We start from the raw sequence: 13,671 nt of genomic DNA on the forward strand, positions 1-13,671 counted from the left end.
TGTTAGAGATCCAAGATATGTCAGAGAAGGATTGGTTGTTCAACTTTGTGCGAGGTTTGAAGGATTGGGCGCAACGTGAGATTTGGCGCCAAAAGATAGACACTCTAGCTGGTGCTATAGCAGTAGCTGAGAAGTTAATGGATTACTCACCCGATAAGGGCCCTAATTAGAAGAAGGGGAACAATGGACAAGCAACAAGCACTCCTAGAAGCCAACACCCCGCCTCCCAAGTTAGCTCAAACAATGTTGGGAGTAGGTACAACAAGACTGTGGGGGACGACTTTAGAAGGAGTGGAGCTTCCTCTTCATCAAGTAAGGGAAGCACATCAACCTTCTCAACGGGGAACATACCCCTAACATGCATCCTCTGTCGGGGCCCTCACAAGTGGTTCGAATGCCGTCATAAGGGAGAAATCGATAGTCTCCAAAAGAAGTTATCGGCGATGACGGTGGAGTCAAAACAGACCGAAGAAGCATGCGAGGTAGAGCCCGATGAGGAAGAGCCCTCAAGACTGGGCGCGGTGCACATGTTGTACGCCATGGGAAAGGAAGAGCCCGAGGAGAGGTCCAAAAACACTGAGTTGATGTATGTAGAAGTGTTGGTGAATGGGAGGAGGGGCAATGTGATGATTGACACTGGGGCCACCCATAACTTAATATCCCAAGGAGAAGCTCGAAGATTGGGGCTGAAGCCGATTCAAGAAGGGGGTAGTATGAAAGCTGTTAATTCAGCCGCCAAGCCAGTTCATGGGGTTGCAAGGAACATCCCAACAAAGCTGGGGGATTGGAGCGGAAACCTGGATTTCACTGTAGCCACCATGGATGACTTTAAACTTGCACTCGGTATGGACTTCCTACGTGCAAGTAAAGCTGTCCCGATGCCCCACCTAGGGTCAGTATTAGTAGCTGGACAACAACCTTGCCTCCTCAAGACTTGCAAGATGAGAAAAGGGTCTAAAGGCCCCCTCCTTTCGGCAATGCAACTAAAAAAGGGGTTGAAAAGGAACGAACCCACATTCCTTGCTACTCTATCAGTGAAGGAAGATGAAGCCCCTCAGGAAATCCCCGCAACTTTAGATAAGCTTCTCACAGAATTTGAGGACCTCCTCCCCAAGGATCTCCCTAAGGTGCTTCCTCCTAGGAGGGCTGTGGATCACGAGATAGAACTTGTTCCTGGTTCGAGGCCCCCTGCTCGAAGCCCTTACCGTATGGCCCCTCCCGAGCTAGCGGAACTTAGAAAGCAACTGGAAGACTTACTAGAGTCAGGATTCATCCGCCCCTCGAAAGCTCCTTATGGAGCTCCCGTGCTCTTCCAGAAGAAACAAGATGGGAGCCTCCGATTGTGCATAGACTACCGAGCCCTCAACAAGGTCACAGTGCGGAATCATTACCCCATTCTGTTGGTGGCGGACTTATTCGATCAACTAGGGGATGCAGTGTTCTTCACGAAGTTGGATCTGAAATCTGGCTACCACCAGGTTCGCATTGCTCAAGGAGATGAACCGAAGACCGCATGTGTGACGAGATATGGAGCATTTGAGTGGCTAGTTATGCCGTTTGGGTTGACCAATTCCCCCACAACCTTCTGCACCTTGATGAATCAGGTGTTCCATGAATTTCTCGACAAATTTGTAGTGGTGTACCTGGATGACATTGTAATTTATAGCAAGAACTTTGAAGAACACCTTGACCACTTGAGAAAGGTGTTTGAGAAGCTGCGAAAACATCATCTGTTCGTCAAGCGAGAAAAATGTGCTTTCGCCCAATAAGAAGTTGGGTTCTTGGGACACTTTGTAGGTAAAGGCCGCATAAGGATGGATCCAAAGAAGATACAAGCAATTCAGGAATTGGAAAGATCCAAGGAACACTTCCGAGCTTCGGTCCTTTCTAGGCTTGGCAAATTATTACCGCAGATTTATCAAGGGATACTCCGAGTTAGCCAGTCCCCTCACCGACCTCTTGTAGAAGGATCGTCGTTGGGAATGGTCAGAGAAACAGCAAAAAGCTTTTCAGAAATTGAAAGATTCAGTAGTGAAAGAGCTAGTCCTCGCTCTCCCTAACCCCAACAAACCCTTTGAAGTAGAGACAGACGCTTCCGATTTTGCCTTGGGAGGAGTATTACTCCAAGATGGCCATCCCATTGCATTCGAGAGTCGGAAGTTGAACAGTGCGGAAAGGAAGTACGCAACACAAGAGAAGGAACTCCTAGCTATTGTGCACTGCCTTAGGGGCTGGAGACATTACTTGTTGGGCTCAAAGTTCATCGTCCGCACCGACAATACTGCTGCAACCCACTTTCTCTCTAAGCCTAAGTTGACGGGAAGACAGGCTCGATGGCAAGAATCCTTAGCTGAGTTTGATGTAGAGTTTGCATACAGGACAGGGGCTAGCAACAGGGTAGCAGATGCGCTGAGCAGGCGAGCAGACCTGGCACCCCTACAAAGATTAGCCCCTTTAACTTCAAGCAACGTCGCTACCTCTGTGCGTGATCAAGTCAAAGCTTACTTAGGAGATGATCCGATGACAGGAACCATCAAGAAACTGATTGAAGAAGGGAAAACTAAACGTTTCTGGATGGAAGACGGACTCGTTTACACAAAAGGAAAGAAACTCTTCATCCCTAGAGCAGGTGGTTTGAGAAAGATGCTCTTGAGGGAATGCCACGACACGCTATGGGCAGGTCATCCGGGTTGGCAAAGGACACTCAGCTTACTGAGCACAAGATACTATTGGTCGGGGATGAAAGAGGACGTGATGAACTACACAAGAACTTGTCTGGTGTGTCAACAAGACAAGGTCGACCGACAGAAATCCGGTGGGCTCCTTGAACCGTTACCAATCCCTACTCGCCCTTGGGAGAATGTATCCATGGACTTCATCAATGGCCTCCCAAAGGTGGACCAGCTCTCCGCAGTAATGGTGGTTGTAGATAGATTCTCAAAATATGCTACCTTTGTTCCAATGCAAAAGGCATGTGGTGCTGAAGAAACTGCCTCATTATTTTTCAAGCACGTTGTGAAGTATTGGGGACTCCCCTAGAGTATAGTGAGCGACAGAGACACGAGATTCACAAGCATATTCTGGTCAGAGTTGTTTAGGATGATGGGGTCAGAACTCAATATGTCATCAAGTCATCATCCACAATCAGATGGGCAGACGGAGAGATTCAATGGGTTACTTGAAGAATATTTGCGCCACTTCGTTAGTGCCAATCAGAAGGATTGGTTGAGATTCCTCGATGTAGCTCAACTTTGTTTCAACGCCCAAAAGAGCTCCTCATCAAACAAGAGCCCTTTCGAGCTGACCATGGGCCAACAACCTCTCTTGCCTCACACAGTAGCAGACACCGAGGCCGGACGAAGTACTCAAGCTCGAGAATTCAAAAGGGAGTGGGAGAAAAACACAGAGATTGCTCGGGCCTACTTGGAGCGAGCAACTAGGAGAATGAAGAAGTGGGCTGATCAAAACAGAAGACCGTTGGAGTTTGATGTTGGGGATATGGTGATGGTGAAAGTGTTACCCGAACAACTGAAGTTCTTGAGAGGAAGAGATCGAAGATTGATCAGAAAATACGAAGGCCCCATCCGCATCATAAAACGGATAGGGAATAATGCGTACAAGGTCGAACCTCCAGCATGGATGAAGATACACCCAGTCTTTCACGTCAGCCGCCTCAAGCCCTACCACCCAGATCAAGAAGACTCAAGCCGCAACATCAGCAACCGAGCCAGCATCAGGAGCAGACAGCGTAGCACTTCTTCAGCAGAGACCTGTGGATCAAGAACTTTAGTCTCCTTAGTCATATTTTGTAAGTCGACGAGGACGTCGACAGCTTAAGTGGGGGAGGATGTTAGGATCCAACCTCTTTCATCATGTATTTTGCTTTCTTATGTCTTTACTTAGTTTATGTTAGACTTTCTATGTATTCGTGTAAGTAGTTTAGGCGCTACAGGAGATTATTGTATTACTGTCATTTTAGTGTTCACTAGTATTTCTCCATGTAAACAATATAAAGCTCTATATGGAGCGATGGTTGAATGAATGAAAAAGCTCCTATTCGGGTTGCCTTGCTTTAAGACTTGTGTGTTGATTTAAGCCTTTATAGATATTGTGCTTGCCTTGTTTTAAAGCTCCCCACCAAACCAACAGACTCTCATAGACGCCTACATCCTTGTCGGTTCCGCTTGTGCCCGCTTCGAAGTATCGGCCGTCACAAGCCCCGACCCTGCACTCGTTACTAACGATTGCCTCATTGAGATACCTTTGGTCCGTGTTGCTGTGTGCCCACGAACCTCTCTCACTCTAGGCTTGCGTTCTTGTTTCTAAAAGATAAGAGCGCGCCGCACGATCCGGTGTCAAACCACTCGGACCGTGACACTTTGCCACGGTTGATGGTTTAAGTGTTTTGTTTTTGGGTTATTCCCTCATTTGCATAAAAAAAAATTAAAAAAAAAAATTACATTTGTGTAGTTTCTAAAAAAAATAAAGGAAATAATTTTTCATGCATTAGAATTTTCTGAATGTCTACGAGCTCTTTTACCCCAACTTTTCTTTCACTAAATGTCTTGACTTCATTGATTCGATTATAACCATTTCTTCTTCTTTTTTTTTTTTTTTTTTTTGGGAGTTGATGTAAATTATGAAGTGAATCACTCATTATATAATATTAGTATAAAAGCGGTATGAGGAAATCATGAGCTAATCAGGTTGCACATCCATGTTATCTCTTTAATTTGAAAGGGTTATATCACTCTATCATGTGAAAAAATATCAAACAAATCAATTACAAGTACTAATTAAGGCCTTGTTTAGTTACACTTTACTAATGGTGGAAATAAAAATTCATGGGAAGTGAGTATATCTGTATATGCATAGTTGTTTGGTTAACATATACTTCCTCCATTCTAGTAATATTGTAACAACTGGAATTTTACATTATTCATTACGCTTGTTTGACCACATTTTATGATTTATACGTTAAGTAAAATATAGTTATGTGGGGTCTTGTTAGATTCGTCTTGTAAATGCTTTTGGACAATATCAACTTTTTATACTCCCTCCATCCTTTATCTACATGCCTACTTTTCTTTTGGGGGGTTTCAAAACTACATGCCTAATTTTATTTAAAGAATGTACTTTATGACAATATTCCCTCTTTTTGATGAGTTGTCATCAATTTTCTTTTATTTTATTTTTGTACTTTTGACATCATTTTCCAACACTTTTGCTCTCTATCTCTTCAATAATTATCAACTTCTTTTTCTTTCTCTCTAACCCCACATGCGCATTTGTACTTCCCAATCAAGGGTTTTAAGGAATTTTTAAGTTCCTTAATTCTCGTGAAAATGGGAATAAGCATATAGATAAGGGATGGAGGGAGTAATTTTTACTCTTATATAATTATAGATATTTAGCATATAAAATGTGCTTTGAATTGCGTAATTTCATCCTTGTTGCAATATTTGTGGAACAGAGGAATTATGTGGGAAGTTGAATTTCCTAGGTAAATGGAAATTCCTCCAAAACATGAGAAATTAATTCCCCCACTATACCTTGGTTAATCAAAATTCCCTTATGTATTTTTGGATAAAATTACAATTTTACTCTCAAAAAATTAGAAAAGTAGTTAAGGTAGTTATAATATATGAGAATTACATAAGGTTAACCAAACAAAACATAGGAAATTAATTCATGAGAAATACAATTTCCTTCATATCAACCAAACATGATTTTAGCATTTCCTAGGAATATTAACTTCCCATGAATTATAAATTCCTATGGGTTTCTATTTCCCTAATGCAACCAAACGAGGCCCGAAAACTTTTGCTTACAAGTTACAAAGAATAATTTGACATGTTTAGTTCCACTTTTCAAGTCATTCTTACTTAGTTTGACTAAAATATGGTGGTTCAAATTAGGTAATGTTCTTTTGAGCTTCTGAGGGTGTAGTAGAAAAGTTGTCAGCAGACAAAGCAAGTGTCAACAAAGTTGTGTTCAACAAGGCAGAACAATTGTTATATTTTTTTGGTGTTTAGAGAGCCACAAGGGCAAAGGTGAGAATCAGTCTCAGAATCTCCCGAAACCTAAAACAATTGTTATTAATTATTACTTATTGATTTATTATTAATACTAATTAGAGTAGATGCATTATTAGCCATTTATCCACAATAAAACACATAATTTGGAGGAAATTTTGTGAAGAACTACCCCAAAATAGGTTGTTTTGTGAGCAACTACCCATTTTTATTTTATTTGTGAACAACTACCTGTAAGATGACAAATATTTGTCTAGCACTAACCATTAACGGATTCCGTCCAATTGAGCCGTTTGTGGGGCCCACTCCTATGATTTACCAGGCCCCAATTAACTCCCTAACTACCTTTCACCATCTTAATTTGACCTAAGCGAATATTTGTGCTCCAAATTCATCCCTTTTTCATAAATTGACAGGGCTTAAAACCCCTTTTTTTCCTCTTACAATTGTCCTTCTCTTTCCTACTCATCTTCTTGTTGTAAAATTTACAAGCCAAGAACTTTATGCTAGAGTTTGTTGTAGTCCAAGATGTTTCCATTTTTTGTGGAATGCCACAGTTGCATTTGCTTGGATATTGCAAAGCATAGTGGTATGAAGACTTGGACATCCTACCAATAAATATGAAACAAAATTTGCTATTTATTAATTATAATGCAATTGAATTCAAACCCTAACCCAAATAAGCAAAACCCCTAATTCAATTCTAATCCTAAACCCTAGAAATTTAAATCCCAAACTGAATTGAAGCCCTAAACCCTAAATTGAATCTCTAATTATGTTAATTGAAGTAAATTAAAACCCCTAAACCAATTAAACAAAGACCAAGAATTAAAACAATAGCTTAAAACATTATCTAATTTAGTGAGAAATTGTGTTTAATTGCTTGAATTATTTTCTTTGGATTTTTGGATGACTTGAGAGGGGGGGACAACTATAAGAGGAAAGAGGTAGTTGGGGAGAGAGTTAATTGGATGAGAAACCGTAGGAGTGAGCCCCACAAACAACTCAATTGGACGAAATCCGTTAGTGGGTAGTGCTAGACAAATGTTTGCCATCTTAGGGGTAGTAGTTCACAAATTAAAAAAAAACGGGTAGTTGTTCACAAACCAGCCTATCTTTGGAATAGTTCTTCACACAATTTCCTAATTTGGATTGTCAAGGTAAATTCAAGGTTAAAAAGAGTTTTTAGAACCCAACAACTCTTTAATTAAAATATTATGATGATTTTACCACAAAAAATAGCCCATGTTTTGAATAACCATCCATTTTAATTTTATTTTAAAAAACAACTCAAAAAGACAAAAAAAAAAAAAAATCACCACCACTTAACATTTTTCGTAAAGAAAATCATTAAAGCTAATGCTATTAAACAAAATTGTTCGACTTGCAATGATTTGAGGTAAAGATTGACAAAAAAATAATTGAAAATGCTTCGTTTTGCATATTAGAAATACTCACTGCAAAACGAAGCATTTTCGATATTGTTGTCAATTTTGATCTCAAATCAAACTCTTTTAAACCAAAATGACCCTCAAAACTTTAATGAGGCAAATTTTATACAAAAAATCGATAACTTAATGATGTTTTTATGGAAAGTGTAAATTGGTGGTGATTTTTTTTTTTGGTGGTATTTTCAAATAAAAATTAAAATGGGTGATAATATGATATTTTGAGGATGGTAAATTTTTTTATTTTTTTATTTTTTTTTGGTGAAGTGAAGATGGTAAAATATAAATTTTCCTTTATTAAACTCCCAAATAAGTTTTTTTTAGGATGTTCAAAGTAGAGCTGGGCATCGTGCCGTGCCGTGTCGGGCCTGGGTGATGGCGGGCTGTGCCGTGCTGGGCCACCAAATGACACACCCCAGCCCACGACACGACATGGCCCACGTGCCTGGCTGGCCGGGTCGTACCAGGCCACGGGCCAGCCCATTGTTTTTATTATTAATTAAATAATTTTATTATTAATTAATTATTTTTAATATTTATATTATTTTTATTTTTTATAGTTCTTTATACTTCGTATTATTATGGTTCTTTTTATTAATTTTATTTTTATAATATTTATTTTTATTGCTTTTATTTATAATTTTTTTAATTATTTTTATTATTATGGTAGTGCTAGCAGGCCGCATCGCGGGCCGTGCTAGCGGGCCAAACGTCCGTGCCAAATATTTTTTTTTTCACGGCACGGCCCACGGCCACCCTCGTTCCTCATGCCGTACCGCTAGTGGGCTCGTGCCATATCGGGCCGCTACCGTACTATGCCCGTGGTGCCCGCAGCCCGGCCCATGTCTAGCTCTAGTTCAAACATACGAAGTCATTAAGCTAAAAGCTTTCTCGAAAAAGCTCTATTCAACTAAGGCACAATCAATCAAACCAAACCTAGCCTTTTCACGTTTACGCTGCTGGTTTCGACCCCTCTCTCTCCTCCATTGAAGCGTGCTCTGAATTCTCCATTGAAGCGGCTTCTGAGCTATCTCTCCTCCATTGAAGCATCTTCTGAGGTAAGGTGTTATTTTTTTTATTTAATTTCGTTGAATATCAATTAATTTCTTATTCTAGGGTTTATCGTGATTTAATTGTTAGTATACTCAATTTAGGGTTTTCTAAGGTGGATTATTGAACTATTGGTATGTATATTGAAGTTATGAAAGATTATAGTGGGCCATTTTGTTGATATTCTCAACCGATAAAAATTGATGCTATTATTGGAGCCTAATTTTGATAATTGAGTGAAATTTGACTGCTAATGTGTTGCGGAGCTTTGTTTGCATAACACTTTGGTGTAAGAACAGAACCATGAAAATGAACCTTTTCTCAGGCCGCCTCTCCTGCCCTTGCTCGGGGATCGGCCTATCCCGAAAAATGAATTGAAGTTTTAGTGATGAAAAATGTTATAATGAGGTTTTTGCTATTCCTAGACGATTTTATATCTTGTTAAGTCTAGTTAGCTAGTGAGAATGATTGATGCCTAGGGTCGAAGTTGGTGAAGTAAGATCATAAGTGAGAGGATAGTGGTTAACTTTAAGCTGGTAAATATCCGAGTTAGGCTATTGCGAGTGAGACATTTTTGAAGAGTTAGCGTTTGTGCGAAATCAGGGCATACCTACATTTGCATCTTAATTGGCAATAGTAGTTGCTTGTTGAAAAGTTATGTCCATTTTGAAACTTTCTTGACCTTTGGACCTGGAGATAAAGGTGGATAACTTCGTGGTTCTTTAATTCAGACGAGGCTTCTCAGAACAGAGTCATCTGGTTTGTGAAGAATGTGCTTAGAGGGAGTGAGAGAAGGGGGAGGGAGGGAGGGAGATATTTAGGGACTGCTGAAACAGTAATTTGTCCGAATATGATTGTGGGAAAGATTTATAGGAGTAATAGGACTTCTTCCTTCTTTTCTTGTCAATATTATGAATTATACTTACTTAGCAATTTACCTTCTGGGTTTAATTTAGTGTAACCAGGGGTTATAAATAGTATTGTTTTTTTCTTACTTATTTGAGGCAGGCGAATAGTTTTAGAAATTTAGTTGATGTTTCTTAGCAAAATGTTGTTGGAAGTTCCAAAACCCAAAGTTGCAGCATACAAGTCAAAACTAAAAAAATACTGATAATGCTTTACAATTCTTCTGGATTTGTGTATGATAATATCTGTTGTTTATCCCTGGCTCCCTGCATCTGTGATACTTTTTTATTTCCTTTGGGACGCTTCTGTGCAGCCTGTCTTTTCATATATTGTGATACTAATAGCCCTTCAGATATTAGTTATATAGTATGTGTAAGACATAAATACAATTAAAAAACAGAATTCATCAGTCTCTGGGGCTTTAGATCCATGACATGCATATGTTGTTTTTAAGTGTACTGCGATGAATTGTGAATATACTGGGTGCAGGTTATGGTTTATGCAAACATAGAACTTCTAAACATGGTTCAGAACTTCAGATACCACCCCCTGTAGAACTGTAAGGGATTTCTCATCCAAACTCAAAGTAGATTGTTAGTTTTGCTGTTTTGTTCCTGTTGATTAGTGTTACTTTTATACATGATAAGATCACCCCCTCTAGGCCTTTTAAGGGGTTTCTCATCCTATAATAACAAAGTAGATTATTAGTGTCACTGTTTTTTTCCTGTTTATTTGTGGATTTTGCATGAACTTCAAATATGGTTGAGGGATATTACCTGTGGACCTCTAGTTTGATTAAGGGGTTCTCATAGTATAATAATAGGTTCTCAGTATGTGAGATGTGATTATAGGATAGGATTGCAAAATGGAGGTATCTTTCTTGTTGAAGCCACCACTTGTCCATTTTTTTTTAGTTAGCCTAGGTGTCATTGTTGTTAGCTTCTTTAGTGGTTTTTAGGCAAGTATAATATGGCCATACTTCAATTACTTTATATATATCATCTTCTGAGTTAAAGAATTAAAAATGATTGCTTGGGCTGTCTCTAAAATATTAGTGGCTGTTAGGTTTCTAAGGAATTCAATTAGGGGAGAGGAAATCAGCACCTACATTCTTGCTGGTTGGTTGTACCATATATGATTCCCCACCTCTATCCAAGGAATTGAGTTAGTTCTTATTGGGTTTTCAACAAACATAATTACAAATTAGAAGGGGTAGCTACCTTCACCACATAACCCTTAAACCAGGCCACTGCCAGAGACCCACATAAAATGTTATGGTTGTTAGAGACCGATGACTAACACCACCACATACTGCTGGACTCACTTCCGCGGGTTCTGCCGGTGTTGACACCATTTATAATTTACCTGTGTCATCAGTACTGGCAATCTATCTACCCTCACCAGCACCGCTGAAGCTGGAGTCAAATCTGTCACCATCGGCAAACATCAGCCCCAAACATAGCTTGCTGCTACCATTGTCAAACCTTCCCCTAACCTAGGACACTATCTTACTGAGACAATCATTCAAAAAAATGACTTGACTGAGCTATCAATAGACCACCAGTAAAGGAGATGGCGAGGGGGTAAAAAGTTGATCTAAAAGCAAAAAAACTTACGGCTCAATCAACACAAATTTTTTGAGTGAATTCTGAATATGGCCTGAATCTTGTCTTTTGGTGGTTGAATTGCTTCCAGTTGGCCTAATTCAACTACCAAAAGTCAAGTTTTAGTTGGGCATATGGCAAGGTAATAGCAGAAACACAACACTGTAATGCAACCAATTGCAACAGCTGGGTCCAGGCTGGTTAGGAAAATAGCTGCTGAGGTTGGTTGAGCTGAGAGTGGTGGATCAAGTGGTATGAGCAAGAGCAGTTGATACTGAGGGAAGCAGGTTCTCAGGAGGAAAATAAAGTAGTGGACCCAAGTTTTCCAAATAGCTTTATTTTGTTTGAGAAACCAAACTATATAAAAGGATATTAACCAAACCAAAATTTTAAATTTATTTCTTGATTTCTTTCCTCTTTCCATTTCCCCTTCGATGAACCATGCAGTCCCTCGGTTACATAACTCCACTAATTTATAAATTGTTATTTCTATGGATTTTTGATGAATTTTCCTGCTTTGTTGTTTCTTTGTTTTGGACATTTTGGTAGTGTGAGTCATATTTTCTTCATTTCCAGGGCAGGTGCAGACAGTTCTTCGGTGTCACTCAGTGAAGCTAAAAGCAAGATGCTGGCCACTACAAATAACAATGAAAGTGCCTTATCTGTGGCTGGCCCTAGGCCAATGGAGTGGTCCACTGTGCCGTACAATGCTCCTCAGGCCCCTGGGCCAAATGGGAGACAGCGAACATCAAGTTTGGAATCACCAATCATGTTGTTGACCGGTCACCAAAGTGCAGTATATACCATGAAGTTCAACCGGAAGGAACAGTCATTGCATCAGGTTCACACAATAGAGAAATTTTCTTGTGGAATGCGCATGGTGACTGCAAAAATTTTATGGTTTTGAAGGGTCACAAGAATGCTGTCCTTGATCTTCATTGGACCACTGATGGAACCCAGCTAGTTTCAGCTAGTCCTGATAAGACAGTAAGAGCATGGGATGCTGAAACTGGGAAACAGATCAAAAAGATGGCTGAGCATTCCTCATTTGTTAACTCATGCTGTCCTGCTCGGAGGGGACCACCTCTTGTTGTGTGGGTCTGATGATGGAACTGCAAAGCTTTGGGATATGCGTCACAGGGTGCTATTCAGACATTCCCAGACAAATACCAAATAACTGCTGTTTGTTTCTCTGATGCATCTGATAAAATCTACACCGGTGGGATTGACAATGATGTCAAAGTGTGGGATGTTCGCAAAAATGAAGTTACTTTGACCCTCCAAGGCCACCAGGATATGATCACTGGCATGTCTTTAAGTGCTGATGGATCTTATCTTCTCACCAATGGTATGGACTGTAAGCTTTGCATTTGGGATATGCGCCCCTATGCTCCTCAAAACCGTTGCGTTAAAGTTCTGGAAGGTCATCAACATAATTTTGAGAAGAATTTGTTGAAATGTGCGTGGTCTCCTGATGGCAGCAAAGTCACTGCTGGAAATGCAGACCGGATGGTTTATATTTGGGATACAACTACTCGGCGTATCTTGTACAAGCTCCCTGGCCATACTGGCTCTGTGAATGAATCTGTTTTCCACCCAAGAGAGCCTATTGTTGGATCATGCAGTAGTGACAAACAGATCTACCTTGGGGAGCTGTAAACTGGTGTTTCTTTCTTATGGAAACACATTCAACATTAATGTCGTATAACGGTGTAACTGATTTCATCTCTTAGGTTCATTCATGTATTTACAGGAGACAGGTCTAGTCTAGCCAGTTTTACATAAGCAAAAAACTTGATGCTTTTGTAGAGAAAATTCTGTGATGCTTCAGATTAAGTTGAATTGGGAATCCTGCTTTTTTCCTGTCCTACTCTTGGATTGGAATATGTGTGCAATGACTGTTCTGTATTTTCCACAACTTAGGATAAGTTGTTCTCACTTCAGATGCTGTTACCTGATGAAAATTTAGCCAAATTTGGAAAGAATGTATTCAATAATGGTGACTAATCGAACTAAAAATGTGAATCAAATTGAAATTTTAGGTTTGGGGTTGATTTTTTTTTGATAATTTGTATCATCCAAATTTAAAATGTAAGTAGCCGAATTGGAAAGCGGAACCAAATTGAATTCAATTATGATTTATTTATCTCAAAAATGAAGTCAAGTGAAAATGGGCTATTTTAAAGTCATGATGTTTGGCTTGTCAAAAATATAAAAAAATAGTCATGATGTTGGGGACACACATAAGACTATAAGAGTGACTATAATTGGTAAACATGATACTTAAGTACATTATTATTTTTTTCAAGCCCGAATAAGCATTAAATTAGTTTAGTTTCTTTCTTAAAAAAAACAAGTTACGGTTCTCTAATATACCATGTTTTACAACATGGTTGCTAGGGTAAGGGGGATTCAAAAGTTGAGTAAGGATTAATTCATAAAAGTATGACCGATACCATATTTTAATTGTTGACGAGAATTGATCCATTTTTTTTTTCTCCCCACCAAAACCTCTCATGAGCAAACTTTTGCTCACAAGTGAAAGTGCTTTAAAAGAAGCCTAAAGACTAATACAAAGATGAGCAGAGCCATGTTGTATAGGTCCACGTGTCATGCTAGTGTGCCTCG

The 13,671-nt window shown here is 39.5% G+C and overlaps 1 pseudogene; it reads left to right on the plus strand.

The window, feature by feature from the left end:
- Positions 1-8,373: 8,373 nt before the first annotated feature.
- Positions 8,374-12,927, plus strand: LOC110721011 (annotated as a pseudogene).
- Positions 12,928-13,671: the final 744 nt, after the last annotated feature.

The sequence above is a fragment of the Chenopodium quinoa genome, unplaced genomic scaffold (assembly GCF_001683475.1).
Source record: "Chenopodium quinoa cultivar QQ74 unplaced genomic scaffold, ASM168347v1, whole genome shotgun sequence".
In the NCBI taxonomy this organism is placed as follows: Eukaryota; Viridiplantae; Streptophyta; class Magnoliopsida; order Caryophyllales; family Amaranthaceae; genus Chenopodium; species Chenopodium quinoa.